This window comes from Podarcis melisellensis (genome assembly GCF_964234715.1).
Source record: "Podarcis melisellensis genome assembly, chromosome: 1".
Lineage (NCBI taxonomy): Eukaryota > Metazoa > Chordata > Lepidosauria > Squamata > Lacertidae > Podarcis > Podarcis melisellensis.
In genome coordinates this window covers 1,760,637-1,779,121 of record NC_138528.1, presented here as the reverse complement: position 1 = coordinate 1,779,121, position 18,485 = coordinate 1,760,637, and positions in this window count along the sequence as shown.

The following is an 18,485-nucleotide window of genomic DNA, read 5'->3' as shown; positions in this document are numbered from 1 at the left end:
CTGGAGAGTCCCATGGACTGCAAGAAGATCAAATCTCTCCATTCTGAAGGAAATCAGCCCTGAGTGCTCACTGGAAGGACAGATTGTGAAGCTGAGGCTCCAAGACTTTGGCCACCTCATGAGAAGAGAAGACTCCCTGGAAAAGACCCTGATGCTGGGAAAGATGGAGGGCACAAGGAGAAGGGGACGGCAGAGGATGAGATGGTGGGACAGTGTTCTCGAAGCTACCAGCATGAGTTTGACCAAATTGCGGGAGGCAGTGGAAGACAGGAATGCCTGGCGTGCTCTGGTCCAGGGGGTCACAAAGAGTCGGACACGACTAAATGACTAAACAACAACAAAACAAAAGGGTTTCAACAGAAGGTGCCTTAGTTTTCATTAGCCCATAATAATAGAAGAGGCCCAAGCGAGATGCTGGCCATGGCCATGGCCCATTTGGTCCACCATCCTGTTCTGACAGCGACCAATTTAAAAACCTCCAGAGAAGGAAAGTCCACCACCTTCCCAGGTCATCTGTCCAGCAGTTACTCTCAGAAAGTTCTTCCTAACCTTTAGTGGGAATCTTCTTTCTTGTCATGTGAACCCACTGGACATAAAGAAGAACCTTCTGAGTCGGACCAATGGCCCATCTAGTCCAGCATCTTCTTCCCAAAGTGACCAACCCAATGCATCTTTGGGGAAAACAAAGAGGAGGATCTGAACCCAAGAGCAACTCTCTCCTCCTGTGGTTTCCAGAAACTGGTATTCAGAAGCATGGCTGCCACCAATTGTGGAAGCAGAGCAGAGCCATCGTATCTAGAAGCCATTGATATTCCTCTCCTACATAAATTCGCTCAGTTCTCTTTTAAAGCCATCTGGGTTTGTGGCCATCACTGCCTCCTGTAGGAGGGAGTTCCTTAGAGCTGCTTCTACCCTTTGGAGGAGGTGGAATTGCGGACTTCACAGCCCCAGCCCCCACGCAATTTGGGGGATTCCAGGCCATGTCACCCCCCTGGCCAGCCAATCGGCTGGCTATGGGGGCCTGGCCTACCTTATTTAAACCAGGACGTGGCTGGGGATCTCCATCTTTTCCCGCCTACCAGCTGTTCCTGTTTTTCCCACCCTCCCGCCCTTTAAGGTTTCCATTCTTTGACCCTGCTATGGACCTTAGTTGGTAGCCATTGAGGGGCCTGGTAGGAATTGTTCCACTTGGCAAATTGGCACCAGCCACTTAGTTTCCGCCTACCTCGTAGCAAATCGTCACAACTTTCTGGGTATTAGCAGTTAGGCATTGGTATAGTTGAGTACCCCTTCATGGATCACTGCCTTGCCATGGCGAAGGGGCTTGAAGAACTCAGAGAAGCTATGAACTATGCCGAGCAGGGCACCCAAGATGAACAGGTCATAGTGGAGAGTTTTGACCAAACGTGATCCACCTGGAGGAGGAACCGGCAAGCCACTCCAGTATCCCTGCCAAGAAAACTCCATGGACAAAGACAACAGGCATATAAAAGTTATGACGCTGGAAGATGAGCCCCTCAGGTTGGAAGGCGTCCAACATGCTACTGGAGAAGAGCGGAGGACAAGTACAAGTAGATCCAGAGCTGATGAAGCGGCTGGGCTAAAGCCAAAAGGATGTTCAGTTGCGGATATGCCTGGAAGCGAAAGGAAAGTCCAATGCTGTAAAGAAAAATATTGCATAGGAACCTGGAATGTAAGAACCACGAACCTGGGTAAGTTGGATGTGGTCAAAAATGAGATGGCAAGAATAAATATTGACATCCTGGGCATCAGTGAGCTAAAATGGACGGGAATGGGCGAATTCAGTTCGGATGACTATCATATCTACTACTGTGGGCAAGAAACCCGCAAAAGAAATGGAGTGGCCCTCATAGTCAACAAAAGAGTGGCAAAAGCTGTACTGGGATGCAATCTCAAAAATGATAGAATGATCTCGATACGAATCCAAGGCAGACCTTTTAACATAACAGTAATCCAAGTTTATGCACCAACTACTGGTGCACAAGAAACTGAAATTGACCAATTCTATGAAGACTTACAACACCTTATAGAAGTGACATCAAAGAAGGATGTTCTTCTCATTATAGGGGATTGGAATGCTAAAGTAGGGAACCAAGAGATAAAAGGAACAACTGGCAAGTTTGGCCTTGGAGAGCAAAATGAAGCAGGGCAAAGGCTAATAGAGTTCTGTCAAGAAAACAAGCTGGTCATCACAAACACACTTTTCCAACAACACAAGAGACGACTCTACACGTGGACATCACCAGATGGGCAGCATCGAAATCAGATTGATTATATTCTCTGCAGCCAAAGATGGAGAATCTTGATACAGTCAGCAAAAACAAGACCTGGAGCTGACTGTGGCTCAGATCATCAGTTTCTTATAGCAAAATTCAAGCTTAAACTGAAGAAAGTAGGAAAAACCACTGGGCCGGTAAGATACAATCTAAATCAAATCCCTTATGAATACACAGTGGAAGTGAAGAACAGGTTTAAGGATTTAGATTTGCTGGACAGAGTGCCTGAAGAACTACGGAGGAGGCTCGCAACATTATACAGGAGGCAGCAATGAAAACCATCCCAATGAAAAGGAAATGCAAGAAAGCAAAGTGGATGTCCAATGAGGCCTTACAAATAGCGGGGGAGAGAAGGCAAGCAAAATGTGAGGGAGACAGAAAAAGATACAGGAAATTGAATGCAGATTTCCAAAAAATAGCAAGGAGAGATAAGAAGGCCTTCTTAAATGAGCAATGCAAAGAAATAGAAGAAAACAACAGAATGGGAAGAACCAGAGATCTGTTCAAGAAAATTAGAGATATGAAAGGAACATTTCATTCAAAGATTACCATAATAAAGGACAAAAGTGGTAAGGACCTAACAGAAGCAGAAGACATCAAGAAGAGGTGGCAAGAATACACAGAGGAATTATACCAGAAAGATATGGATGTCTCGCAAACCCCAGGTAGTGGGGTTGCTGACCTTGAGCCAGACATCCTGGAGTGTGAAGTCAAGTGGGCCTTAGAAAGCACTGCTAATAACAAGGCCAGTGGAAATGATGGTATTCCAGCTGAACTACTTAAAATTTTAAAAGATGATGCTGTTAAGGTGCTACACTCAATATGCCAGCAAGTTTGGAAAACTCAGCAGTGGCCAGAGGATTGGAGAAGATCAGTGAACATCCCAATCCCAAAGAAGGGCAGTGCCAAAGAATGCTCCAACTACTGCACAATTTCACTCATTTCACACGCTAGCAAGGTTATGCTTAAAATTCTACAAGGAAGGCTCAAGCAGTATGTGGACCGAGAACTCCCAGAAGTGCAAGCTGGATTTCGAAGGGGCAGAGGAACCAGAGACCAAATTGCAAACATGCGCTGGATTATGGAGAAAGCTAGAGAGTTCCAGAAAGACATCTACTTCTGCTTCATTGACTATGCCTTTGACTGTGTCGACCACAGCAAACTATGGCAAGCTCTTAAAGAAATGGGAGTGCCTGATCACCTCATCTGTCTCCTGAGAAATCTCTATGTGGGACAAGAAGCTACAGTTAGAATTGGATATGGAACAACTGATTGGTTCATAATTGGGAAAGGAGTACAACAAGGCTGTATATTGTCTTCCTCCTTATTTAACTTATATGCAGAATTCATCATGCGAAAGGCTGGGCTGGATGAATCCCAACCCAGAATTAAGATTGCCGGAAGAAATATCAACAACCTCAGATATGGAGATGACACAACCTTGATGGCAGAAAGTGAGGAGGAATTAAAGAACCTTTTAATGAGGGTGAAAGAGGAGAGAGCAAAATATGGTCTGAAGCTCAACATCAAAAAAACAAAGATCATGGCCACTGGTCCCATCACCTCCTGGCAAATAGAAGGAGAAGAAATTGAGGCAGTGAGAGATTTTACTTTCTTAGGCTCCATGATCACTGCAGATGGTGACAGCAGCCACGAAATTAAGAGATGCCTGCTTCTTGGGAGGAAAGCAATGACAAACCTAGACAGCATCTTAAAAAGTAGAGACATCACCTTGCCAACAAAGGTCCGTATAGTAAAAGCTATGGTTTTCCCAGTAGTGATGTATGGAAGTGAGAGCTGGACCATAAAGAAGGCTGATTGCCAAAGAATGGATGCTTTTGAATTCTGGAGCTGGAGGAGACTCTGGAGAGTCCCATGGACTGCAAGAAGATCAAATCTCTCCATTCTGAAGGAAATCAGGCCTGAATGCTCACTGGAAGGACAGATCGTGAAGCTGAGGCTCCAATACTTTGGCCACCTCATGAGAAGAGAAGACTCCCTGGAAAAGACCCTGATGTTGGGAAAGATTGAGGGCACAAGGAGAAGGGGACGACAGAGGACGAGATGGTTGGATAGTGTCTTCGAAGCTACAAACATGAGTCTGACCAAACTGCGGGAGGCAGTGGAAGACAGAAGTGCCTGGCGTGCTCTGGTCCAGGGGGTCACGAAGAGGCGGACACGACTAAACAACTAAACAACAACAACAACAACATAGTTCGGTAATTGGAAGAGGGGAGGTAATGCCATCACCTGCCCCACATATTGAAGTGTATTCCGGTAAAGGATTCCGGGGGCGTGGCCCTGTCCGAAGCCTAGGGAGGTGAGGGCCTAGGGCACACCCCGTATCGGTGGCCCAGGGGGAGTTCCTAGTTGATGTGCATCAGCAGGACTCCCCCTACTGGTGGTTAACCCTTCCTGGACTTCCAGCGGACGGGCTGAAGTCGGATATAGTCAGTTAGGACCTATGCCTAAGCCAATACCGCTCATCACCTGTAACCAATAAAGTTGTGGCCTTTTTTAGCCCATTAACCTTAATACTTGTGTCATATGTCATTATTTCCACCGGGGCGGGAACTCGCCACGCAACTTAACTGTGCACTGTGTGAAGAAGGACTTTCTTTTTCCTGTTCCGAATCTCCCAAAAGAATCTTCCATAGCTAGCTTTCTGGCATGTTTTGCTGCCAAAGTTTCCTTTTCCCCTGCTGTTTTACTGCGCCGGCTTTCTGGGTTCGTGCTTTTCTTTTCATTGCCACGCTCCGTTCTTCATTCTGTCTCTCCCGGTTTTATGTTATCCTTTAGGTTTCCAAAACGTTGCTGGTCTCCTAGAGACACTTTGTGCAGCAAGCGTCTAATAAACCCAGTCAATCACCACCACCACCTTTGCAGAGGCAGAGTATACAAAAAGGCAGGCTGTGTGCGCAGAGTGTGGGGGCTGGGCGTTCATGTGCCTCCGTTCACACATGTGTGAGAGGTGAGATGCATCTGTTTTTCACTCAGGGACCCAAGTAATTTCTGGAGGCTGTGGGGGGAAGTGGAACCCTGAAGACCAGCAAGGTTTAGCAACTTGCCTCCATGACGCTCAACCTCAAGAGGCAAAAATGGGCCAAGGTAAGAATTGCACCCTTCATGGATCACTGCCTTGTCGTGGTAAAGGGGCTTGAATAACTCAGAGAAGCTATGAGCTATGCCATGCAGGGCCACCCAAGAAGGACAGGTCATAGCTGAGAGTTTAGACTAAATGTGATCCCCCTGGAGAAGGAACTGGCAAACTACTCCAGTATTCTGCCAAGAAAACTCCATGGACCTAAAAAAGGAGCAGCTTTGAGAAGAAAGTGAGTTTCTCCAAGGCATGGTCTGGTTCATGGGGTCACGGAGAGTCGAACACGACTAAGATGACTAAACAACAACAACAAGAAGAATTGCACAGATCTTGATGCTTTCAACGCCAAGGCTGCCATGTGATGTGACCAAGTATAATAATAATTCCAACAGATTCCACACGAAAAACGTCTATGTCCCTGTGGAGATGGCAGTACCGAATCAGTGGTGCATGCCCTTCTGGCTTGCCCTCTTTATAAAGACTTGAGGAATGAGATTATCAGCCCTCTTTTATTGTCCATCCCGGGTCACCCAGCCACTGCCACAGTGTCCTTTCTCTTGGCAGATCAAGATGAGCAGGTGACAGCAAAGCTGGCAAGGTTTTTAGCTGGGGCAATCAGAATAAGGTCCACTATTTGACTGCTGATTCAGGACCCCAAAGTGTGTTTTATATAATCAACTTTTTATTTCTGTTCTTTGTATATCGCATTGTTCTTTTGTTGCTATGGCTGATGGCTGATGCAAATAAAATTTCATTCATTCATTCATGGTCAAGGTAAGAATTGTGCAGATCGTGCTGCTTCAGCGCCAAGGCTGCCATGTGATGTGACTAAGTATGATCATCATCATCATCATCTATTATTTATATCCCACCCATCTGGCTGGGTTTCCCCAGCCACTCTGGGTGTCTCCCAACAGAACATTAAAAACACGATAAAGCATCAAACATTAAAAATACGTCATTCCACAGGGCAGGTGCCACCACCGAGAAGGCCCTCTGCCTGGTTCCCTGTAACCTCGCAGGGAGGAAGGCCCTCGGAGCTGGACCTCAGTGTCCGGGCTGAATGATGTGGGTGAAGACACTCCTTCAGCTATACTGGGCTGAGGCCGTTTAGGGCTTTCAAGGTCAGCACCAACCCTTTGAATTGTGCTCGGAAATGTGCCCATATCAGAAAGCCAAATCCCCAAATAATTGAAAAGTCTCACTTGTTCAGCTGTTTGTCCATTTAGGAACCATTTATGCTTCACGAGCCATAAATGCGTCAAGGTTAGAACCTTGAAAGATGTCTTATACAGAGTCAGACCGTTGCTCCATCTGGGTCAGGATTGAACCTGGGACCTTTGGCATGCAAGGAAGGCCCTCTGCTGCTGACTCTGCCCCTTACTATGCGGACAGCCAAGGAGCAATGAAAAGGGGCTGACCCAGTCCATAAAGGCAGGGGGCGTATTTGCCACCGTCTCTCATGTGTGCATCTTTTACACTTCTTGTCCCTAAGCGGCAGGAGAAAGCATCTCTCCAATACCTATTTTAAGCCGGCATCTGCGGAGGGAAGGGCTCTCGATGTGCAATAACCATTTGTTAGGACGTTTGCTGCTCCCTTTGTGGGCTTGGGGAAAATCTCCTCTGCTCATTGCCATCTACAGCCTCCCACTAATTGCTCACCGAAGAGCCTTTGTGGAAAATCAAACTGGGCACGTCTGGAGAACGCAATTCTCTCTGCTTTCCCTTTAGCTGCATTAAGGAAGACTGATGTGGGCCTAGCGGCTCTCCAGCAGCCCCATTAAACCATTAGCGCTCTCTGTAACTCTGCAATATTGGCTCGGCGAGCGCAGAGGAGGTTGCTTAACTGGGACAAAATGGGAATTCTTACATCGTTGCCAACGCTGGGTAGTTAGCAGGGAGATGTATTGTTGGCGTACCGGTTCTTCTCTCTTTCTTTCTCTTTCTCTCTCTCTCTCTCTCTCTCTCTCTCTCTCTCTCTCTCTCTCTCTCACACACACACACACACACACACACACAAACACACACACACACACATTCTCTCTCTTGCCATCTTGTTCATTTCTGTTGTTGTTTAGTCGTTTAGTCGTTTAGTGGTGTCCGACTCTTTGTGACCCCTGGACCACAGCACACCAGGCCCTCCTGTCTTCCACTGCCTCCCGCAGTTTGGTCCAACTCATGCTGGTAGCTTCGAGAACACTGTCCCACCATCTCGTCCTCTGTCGTCCCCTTCTCCTTGTGCCCTCCATCTTTCCCAACATCAGGGTCTTTTCCAGGGAGTCTTCTCTTCTCATGAGGTGGCCAAAGTCTTGGAGCCTCAGCTTCAGGATCTGTCCTTCCAGTGAGCACTCAGGGCTGATTTCCTCCAGAATGGAGAGGTTTGATCTTCTTGCAGTCCATGGGACTCTCAAGAGTCTCCTCCAGCACCAGAATTCAAAAGCATCAATTCTTTGGTGACCAGCCTTCTTGGTGGTCCAGCTTTCACTTCCATACATCACTACTGGGAAAACCAGAGCTTGAACTATACGGACCTTTGTTGGCAAGGTGATGTCTCTTGTTCATTTTTACGTATTTTTAATACCACCGAACTCACCAACCTCGTCATCTCCTCTGCTCCTTCAGCCGAGCTATGAAATAACAGAACATAAGCACTGGAGGCCCCTATTGAGGATTCCAATCTTCATTTTAAAATTACAGATCATGAAGCTGAGGCTCCAATACTTTGGCCACCTCACGAGAAGAGAAGATAATAATAAATAATAAGTCTTGTGACTTATTATTTATTATTAAAGAGGGACCCCTTTATCTGGCCCTTAGGACTTCCCTCAGGATCCAGCCCTTAGCCAGACCACACACACGCTCAAATGTTTCTGCCTGGGGGTTTGACTAGATGGCCCTTGAGGTCCCTTCACACCCTACAATTCTAGAAGTCTAAGATTCTCTCCTGGACGCCTTCTTTCCCAGGAGCTGTCCCTGGTCCTGGTTCTATCTGGTTCTCTGCGATCAGAGGCTCAGTGCCTGATCCAGGCCATATTCCGCTCCTTAATAACAGATCCTTTCCTCACACAAATTCTGCACATCCAGGCATGGCATGTCCCTGAGGCTGCTTATATTCCAATATTCTACATGCTTAGAATTGGAAGTCCGGTGTATTATGTGGCGCACATTAAATTCAGATCAGGCTGAGGTGAATGTGCAGCAAAGAGGGACTCGGGCAAACAAAGAGATCTGTTCCACTCTTAAATCACTTACTCCAGGGCTTAGTGCCCTCTTGCCAAGAGGTGTTTTGTGAATTAAACATTTTCTGAGCCAGGCAGTCCTAAATCCGCTCAACTGGCTGATTCCAGAAGGGGAATCACTGCCACAAATTGCTCCCTCCTTTGTGACAGGTGAGAATCCAGACTGTTCAGTCAGCCCCAGAGAAATGCAGGAGGACGCTGGGCCCCATCCCCACGCCACAGATCCATCCAGCATCAAGGGGTCTTTGTGCACCACAAAAATTATAGAGCTGGGTGCTGAAGGGCCATTTAGCCCAACTCCCTGCAATGCAGGAATCTCCGTTAAAGGATTCCAAATAGATGGCTATCCAATTTCTGCTTTAAAATCTCCAAGGAAGGCAAGTCCACCATCTTCCGTGAGAGTCCATTCCTCTGCTGAACAGCTCTTCCGGTCAGAAAGTTTTTTTCGGAATAGTAGGAAATGAGATAAATAGAAAGGACTGTAAACTATTCCAATACGCAGTAACTGCAGCGAGAATACTACTGGCCCCAAAATGGAACAACTACTGACGTTAGAAGAATGGAGAATGAAACTGATGGATTATGCAGAATTAGATAAACTAACGGGGAAGATCAGATATCTACGTGACCAAAAGTTCATCGAAGATTGAGGAAAATTTTCAGATTATTTGAAATGTATATGTGATGAGCAAACAACGCTAGTGGGATTTCAAGAAGCTCTGTGAATGTTTGAGGAATATTGTGTTGAAGAAAAATAAGAGGGTGAAGGTATATAAAATGCAATATAAAAATTAGGAAATGTGTAATTAAAAAATTAAATAATGGATGATTGTTAGAGAGGCTGAAGGAAGTCCAAAAGAGAAAACGTGTGATAAATTTAGATTGGATATTATAAATGTATGTTGGAAAATTAATAAAAAATATTTATAAAAAAAAAACCAGAAAGTTTTTTTTGTATGTTTAGTTGGAATCTCCTTTATTGGAACTTGAAGCCATTTAGTTGAGTCAGAAGTCTAGTGTCCAGACCAAGAGAAGGAATAGTTCCACTCTCTTCTGCCTTGGTCAGTCCACACCTGGATTACTGTGTCCAATCCTGACACCACAATTTAAGAAGGAGGATGACAAGCTGGAAGGTGGGCAGAGAAGGGTGACCAAGATGATCAAGGCTCTGGAAACTAAGCCTTATGGGAGGAGATGGGACAGCTGTCTTCAAATACAGTGGTACCTTGGGTTAAGTACTTAATTCGTTCCGGAGGTCCGTTCTTAACCTGAAACTGTTCTTAACCTGAAGCACCACTTTAGCTAATGGGGCCTCCTGCTGCCACTACGCCGCCAGAGCACGATTTCTGTTCTCATCCTGAAGCAAAGTTCTTAACCTGAAGCACTATTTTTGGGTTAGCGGAGTCTGTAACCTGAAGCGTCTGTAACCCGAGGTACCACTGTACACAGAAACCAATGAATATTCCTAGCCTCACTCATGAAAGCACATTTTGCCCAGGATAATGTGTGCTAAAGATGGCGGCTCTGGGTGTTCACCTCTTGGAATGTGTTGCTAATTGCACCACATTTTCATCAATTTCCTCCCTCAATTAAACAGCACATTTCAAAAAGTTGTTTTTCCAGGCAATCAAGGCACTGGGCTGGCAAAATAGAAACGCCATTCATGGGAGCCTCGGGGTGTGAAGGGAGGTCTCCGCTGAATTGTCACGACACCCTTCTCTCTTTGAGGGAGAATTATGTTCACACTTTGGCTCACAAGTGTTTCCTGAACACCTGACAATTTACACCCCACATCTGGCGACAGGAGGTGGGAGAGGGAGAGCCAGGCTCCATAGGTTCGTTCTCACTTGTCACAAATGACACTTAGAAGCTTTTGTAAATGCTGAAATGACAGGAAGGATTCGAAACCTGCGGGACCAGAGATTTGCAGAAGATTGGAAGAAATATACAAACTATTTGAAGTGCAACTGTAATCAATAAATTACGCTAGTAGGTCTGCAAGAAGTTTTGTAAGGAGAAATATAAGAAATATTGCAAAGAAGAGAGACATTAGTTATGATATTTAAATGTAATAGTGAAAGTAAGAAATGTAAATTAAGTGAAAAGATTGGAAAATTTTCAGATGTGATTGATGGAAGTCAAAAAAATTGTATAAGATATAAAAGTATGTTTAATAATTGATGAAAATGATATGTTAAAAAGCTGATTATAAATACGTTGGGGAAAGAGCAGCCTTGAACAATTAAAAAAGGAAGCTTTTGTAAATGCAGTTTGATATCCCGATGCAAATCACTTCATGGTGTTCCCCTCTCTTCCTCTCCCCCCTTTTTAATTACACCTACAAGTAGCTATGCTTCACTAAGCCAAAGCATAAACAGCAACTCCAGGGTTTGGGTTTATATATATATATCAGAAAGCAAATTAATTTAAACCCGTGTTCATCCATGCTTATCTCGCTGACCCAAGGGGAGACTCCTGTTACAAAATGCTCAAGGTGGTGCAGGGAAGAGGAACGGTAGCTTTCTCTCTCAGCCTCAGTTCCCCCAATTGTGCAATAGGAATGGCGGTAACAACCTAATCCGCAGGGTGGCTGTGCTACGGGGGGGGGGGGTTGACTAGATGACAGGTGAAGGAAAGACCTGGAGGGACCCATCCAATTTTGGGGGTCAGCAAACTTTTTCAGCAGGGGCCGGTCCACTGTCCCTCAGACCTTGTGGGGGGCCAGGCTATATTGGGGTGGGGCGGGAATTGAATGAATTCCTATGCCCCACAAATAACCCAGAGATGCATTTTAAATAAAAGCACACATTCTACTCATGTAAAAACACGGTGATTCCCGGACCATCTACGGGCCAGACTTAGAAGGTGATTGGATCGGATCTGGCCCCTGGGCCTTAGTTTGCCTACCCATGCCATAGTTCTTGCAAGCTGGCTAATTCTTTGAGGGTGTTGGTGAGGACACTTAAGTAAGCTAAGGTCACTGTCTTGTCTGACCAGCTCAGCAATAGAATATTCTACTAGATTCTAATGCTCACTGGGAGAGATTGAGAACAGCATCCAGACTAAAAACCCCTAATCTACAACATTATTGTGATTATTATTATACTTCTATTGTTATTCCTGTTAAGTTGTGGGTGAACATAACAGACGACACAGCGATTCTTCAGACGACACAGCAATTCTTCAAACAGCTCTTGTTTATTCACAGGCCAGAACAGAACTGAACTGAAGGGTTCAGTCAGCCTGCTTATATAGAGCTCCAGTACAACGTAATGGTAACAATTTTCTAAAACTATCCAATCACTGAACATCAGTTTCGATCCCTTATTTGCATAACTATCTACAGTATCCCCCTGCTGGCCCAGGGTGAGAACTTCAGTACATAACAATTCCCATTTAGAATATGTCATGAAATGCAATCATTACTGTCTCTGGGCAATTCCAAGCTGAAGGGGAGACTCCCGTCCCCCTCTGCATCCATTATTTTTCTCACTAAGACGTACCTACATGCAGGTAGACCCGGACACCCACTTTGCTGCACGCAGAGCCCAAGGAGTGGATTGGGCCCCGAGAACATGAAGAGCACTCCAGAAGAACCAGATCAAAGCCCAGGACGAAGCACACCATGTCCAGCCTATGATGATAAACATGCAATAACTGGAAATCTGTGTTGCAAGGGCTGGACAGCCATGATTCTGTGAGATAACTCTGCATTGCAAAATTCAGAGAACCATTGATTTTGCAGGATGGCTGTGCTTTGGTCCATGCGCTGCTTAGGAAGGCGTGAGTCACTCAGGTTCACTTGCATTGAATTTCTACCCCGTCCCTAAGTGGGGCTTATTCCCAGGGAAGTAGATTTAGGATTGCACCCTTCCTGCCGGAACAGAGGCTACAGCAGAACTGCTTCAAGGCTGCCTAATCTCACACGCCTGGCAAGGCAAGTAGCATGCAAAGGACCAGGGGCTTAACTTGCCCTTGCCCCCCCCCCCCCACTCCTTACTAGCAAACGTTGCTTATTTATACGGAATGATCTCACCTTAAATCATCCCTCGCTTGAAACAGAAGCTGGCGTTGTGTTACACAGTGATAAAATAGTAGAGCTTTATCTCAAAATGCAGCCGACAAAAATACCCTGATAAGAGCAAAGAACTTGTTTACTTCCAGTGGATTTCTTCTACTGGAAACAGGAATAAAGGCTCTTTCAGTACCATATATATATATATATATATATATTTGCTTTCGTAGATTTTCACGGGTACAGGAATGCAGGTTTTGGTGTCCTCGGGTGTCTTCCCGTGTAAAAGTTGGGGTGTCTAGGCGACGTTTCGACGAGGTCTCACTCGTCATCTTCAGGCTGGTGCTTTCGGCTTCTTGTTACTGGAACAGAGCAGGATCTCAGTGTTTGAGTTCCTATAAATACTGTTGAGGGGGTGTGGTGTATAGCCTCCAATGTTCTGGGCAGAGAGGAAGTTCCCAGGCTAGTGTGCCTTTTCTTCTTTTGTTCCTTAATTACTTGAGGGATATCTTGAGTGATTTCTTGAGTGATATCCTGAGTACCACTTAGGTGGGTCATTAGTTGCTAAAGTCTTTGTGTCTTGACCTCTTGAACTTTGTGAAGAGTTTTTCTGAGAAGATGGCTGTACTGCACTTAGTTGTGCTCTGGCTTGGCTTCGTGTATAGGGGCGAGCTGTGGTTTTGTGGCCTGTGTCAGCCAGATCTGTGTAGGGATTGCAGGGGGGTGCAGCATCCGGAGGTGCCACCATGGTTTGGCTACTGGATGGTGTCTGTAATTTATCTGTGGAGAGGGTCTGGGTTTGGGTCTGGTGTGGTTGATTGGTGATGGCGTTCTGTGTGCCTCTGGATCTGGTGTCAGTTTTTGTGGGGAGGGCTAATTTCCAGATGTCTGGCAAGCGGGATGTGTCGTCACGCTTGTTCATGTTGTGAGGGTGTTTCTCTCTTTTCCAACACATGAAAGAAACAGGACACGAAATTAATTTTGCAGATTCCAAATTGCTCTTTAACATGGAACATCACCACAAGAGAATAATCATGGAAGCCATCGAGATAGAGAAACCATGGAAGCCATCGAGATAGATAGAGACACCCCAACTTTTACACGGGAAGACACCCGAGGACACCAAAACCTGCATATATATATATATTTACACACACACCCCTATGATTCTATATTTATCACCTCAAGAGAAAACTGTCTAAATAAGAAGGCATGAGCTTTATTTAAACCATTCACTATATACACCAGGAGTGTATACACTATATACACAAGGAGACTCTCGAGAATCCCAAGGACTGCAAGAAGATCCAGCCTATCCATTCTGAAGGAAATCAGCCCTGAGTGCTCACTGGAAGGACAGATCCTGAAGCTGAGGCTCCAAGACTTTGGCCACCTCATGAGAAGAGAAGACTCCCTGGAAAAGACCCTGATATTGGGAAAGATGGAGGGCACAAGGAGAAGGGGACGCCAGAGGACGAGATGGTGGGACAGTGTTCTCAAAGCTACCAGCATGAGTTTGACCAAACTGCGGGAGGCAGTGGAAGACAGGAGTGTCTGGCGTCCTCCGGTCCAGGGGGTCACAAAGAGTCGGACACGACTAAATGACTAAACAACATATATAATGCTTCTGGAAAGGTTTGGAAGCTGATAGATTGTGCTGCACGTTCCAACTGAAGTTCTGAAAGTTCAGCGTTTCTGCCCCCCTCAAAACGCAATGCAATAAGCCTGCCTGGGGCCCCCACTCTGGAAAGAGCTTGCCAAGGCACAAGGGGCCTAAACTCTCAGGGAAACCTACGTACTTGCCATTGCCACCATTAGGCCTTTCAGAAGTGGGAATCAGGATTTGGAATGCGGGAAATTGTTACTCGGTGCCACGTCAGGAGTGTGGCTTGCCAGTTCTGAGTATTCATTAGGGAACAGTGCAGCATTAATGGCTTGATGGATAACCTGGCTATCAGCTCTTGAAATAATTATGTTTGGTAAATGGGATGCATAAAGAACTCATCTAAACAACAACAAATATACTTTGTTGTTGTTTAGTCATGTCTGCTTCTTTGTGACCCCCTGGACCAGAGCACACCAGGCACTCCTGTCTTCCACTGCCTCCCACAGTTTGGTCAAACTCATGCTGGTACCTTCAAGAACACTATCCAACCATCTCGTCCTCTGTCGTCCCCTTCTCCTTCATGGATCCCCTTCATGGATCACTGCCTTGCCGTGGGAAGGGGCTTGAATAACTCAGAGAAGCTATGAACTATGCCGTGCAGGGCCACCCAAGATGGACAGGTCACACTGGAGAGTTTTGACCAAACATGATCCACCTGGAGGAGGAACCAGCAAGCCACTGGACACAAAGACTTTTTCCTTTGGATTTTTAAAATAAATGTTCGTACTTATTGACTTGGGTGAGGGATAAGCCCTCTCTTTCAGAAAAAAATGCCTTCCCACTACAGCAACTGTAGCTGCATGCAGAAGTTCAGTTTAAAATATTCACAGACAAACTTCAGATTGTAGCTGAAGCAAGCAAAAATTCAAATTAAGCATGGATGGAACTCCAGATTCAAAATCAAGTCTGTTGCTCTGTGGCCGAGTACCTGGTTTGCATGTAAAAGGGCCCAGGTCCTTTCTGGACATTTCTAGGCAGAGCTGGGAGAGATGCTTGCCTGAAATCCCGGACAGCTGCTACCAGTCAGTGTAGACAATACTGAACTAGATGGACCATTGATCCAGCTCAGTATATGAGAGCTTCCTGTCTTCTGTGTCAGATTTTGAGGTGAGGGATTAAAAGTTGAGTTTTACCAATTCAGAAGCACCAAACTACTTAACAGAACTAAATTTCTCAGTTGCAAAAATTCATCAGCTGTGGGTTTCTTAGGAAGGAAGAAGTGCCCAGCTCCATGGTTCAGCAAGGACAGATTAAGGAGGTGTATCCATGCATAGGAAAAGCCACCTGAACCCGATGGAGATTCCACCCATTGCTCATTATTCTTTTGTTCTGTATTAAATTTTTGTCCCACCCTTCCTCCAAAAGAAGCCCAGGATGACAAGACAACAAAAATCTCATCCAGCATCCTGATTCCCATTGGTGGTTTCAATATGTCCTCAGAAGGCCAGGAGGACAATGGCCACCGATAGCCTCCTCAACCTGTGGTAGCAGCTGGGGAAAGCACTGCTGTTGCACTCAGGTCTGTTACTGACTCACATTTGAGTGCATGAAAGGGTTAACCAGAGCCCTGAGTTCAAGTTGCCAGTGGGTGTGGCTTAGCAGGCTCCCAGCAGTCTTTGCTTCCCACTTTTCTCCATCTATCTCTCTCTCCTGCATCTCTCTCTCCTGCTGCAAGAAAAACCAACTGAACTGAATCTCTGCAAAATGAGATTTCACAGCCTTCACCTTTGCTAACCCAAAGACTGCATGATTATTTTGTAAGGAAACCAAGTTATTCCTTTTTAAGTCTTTTGGAACCTTTTTCTTCTTCCTCATTTTACAGCCAACAGATGGAAACTTATTTGCTGTAACTTCTGGAAACTTAATAAAAGCTTCGCTTATTTGCAAACCTAAGTGTCTATGATTTATTCTAGCCTAGGTATTTGTGCGTGTGTCTCCCTGTCCAGTTTCTTCATGCCATGCATAATTTTATGCAGCACTATCATGTATCTGCCCATCTCACCATTTTTACTGAACTACAAGTCCCCAAATGTTGAGACCCTTCCTCACAGAGGAGTTGCTCCAGCCCATTGATAATATTGAATGCCCTTTCCTGCACCTTTTTTTAAGCTCTACATTTTGTTAAGGTGAAGGGTGACCAGAACTGTACACAATATTCCATATGAGCTTGCCCCCAAATTTATATAAAGCAATTTATCAAGCTGGCAAATTTAATTCTAATTCCTGTCCTACAGATCCATTTTTTGTTATTGTACATGCAAACCCCACCTTGTGCTTTTCATGGGGTTGTTTTTCCACTTTGTCAGCCATTAATTTCACCTTTAAATGGTTCCTGACCGTTTTGTGGTCAGGTCGCACTCTTGCATACGTGACACTGGCCTCATCGATTACGGACCTGACAAAATTTCTACCTCACATAGGAAAGGGGGTTTACTGAGAGGTGAGAGGCCTTTGGGGGCCCAGGAGATAAGGGCTTGTCTGGCTAAAGGCAGGAGGATGAACAAATATACTGACTCTGCTTCATTTTACACTTGCCCTAGTTTTTAAAATGCCGTTCTTGACAAATCTCTTCATCACTTAGGAACTGTGCAGCGAAGAAAATGCCCTGGTTTCCTCCAACTTTATTTAGCTTGCCGTTCATCTACCTAAATCCTTGCCAGCTTCAACAGAGTTATGGAAGGCTAATTGAAGCTTTGAGAATGTGAATGTTTTCCACCTGATTAGACAGAAGGAGCAATTAGGGAAGTGCTTGAATGTGCTGTTTTCTTCGGGTTCCCTCCTTGTAAAGATGCAGAGATGAAACTCTGGGGAACAGAGTCAGGCATTTGAAGGAACTTCCATCTCTTAACAGCCTATTTGAATTTCTGCTTCATGGGCTATTTTCCTCCAAAAGTGATTACAGAGGAAGGAAAAATTAAAGGGCAAAGTTCCCCTCTGATTTCAAATGACAAAAGAGCAACGCGGTGATGGGAGGTCGGCTATTTTAGAAACAGAAAGGAGGAGGAGACAGAGACGCAGGAGGGGAGCAGAATCGCTCCTTAAAACTGCACCATTCACCGTAAACCCCAAAGAAAGGTGTGGTTCACTCCTCCCCTCCCCCCAATTCCACAAGAAATGGGACAAGAAAAGGAGTGCCAAGAAAAACATCTTCTGGATTAGGCCTGTGACCCATTTTGTCCAGCATCCTGTTCTCACAGTCGCCACCCAGAAGCCCTAAGGATCTTCTCCCCTCCTATGGTTTCTAGCAAGTGGTATTCAGGAATAGCATTGCTGCCTCCCACTACAGAGGCAGAGCCATCAGGACTAGTAGCCACTGATAGTCTTCTCCTCCATGAATTTGCGTGGCAAGACCCTCAAGCCAGCCCCCCATTAGAGTCATTCACACAGACACGGATATTTTGTTTAAGGTTTTTGGGCAAAAATTTGGCCACAACTTTATTGATTACAGGAATGAGAGCAGTATTGGCTTAGGCATTGGCAAGACTATATCTGACTCATGCCCCCTTTGCAGGAAGTCTATAAGGGAAAAACGACCCAAAGGGAAATTGCTTCGGGGGAACCCGCCTGCATCTCCCCTGGCGTTCCCAGAGGCCTGGCATGGCCCTAGCCTCTCAAGCGGTCTTCGGACAGGATCCAGGCCCTGGATTCCTTTAACAGAATACCCTTGAAACTGGAGGGGCAGGCAATGGGCGACCTCCCCTCCCCCACAAACCACTGCCTGACCGCCAAACCTTACAAAGTTGTGGTGATTGCTAAGAGGTAGGCAAAAACCAAGTGGCCCTTTCCAATTTGCCAAATGGAAAAATTCCTACCCGGTCCCCTACTCAAGACGGGCAACCAACCAAAGTCCAAAGCAAGGCCAAAGGACACTTAAATGAAAGGGAGGTTGGCTGGTGTTCAGAAGCGCGAAGCAGGAGCCTGGCACACGTCGCACTGCTGCTTTTATACTTTCCCCCACTATCACCCTTTGACATGATTGGGCAATAGCCCTGGGTGATTGTGGTGCCACCCTGGCGCGAGGGCGATAGCTCCACCCACACCAGGGTGGGGGGAACCAGATTGAGAGCCCGCCCGCAACCAGGAGCATCTATTAAGATGATCCCATTTGCCCAATTGTCTTCTGAAACCCTCTAGGTTGCTGGCCACCCTTGTCTCCTGTGGCTGCAAG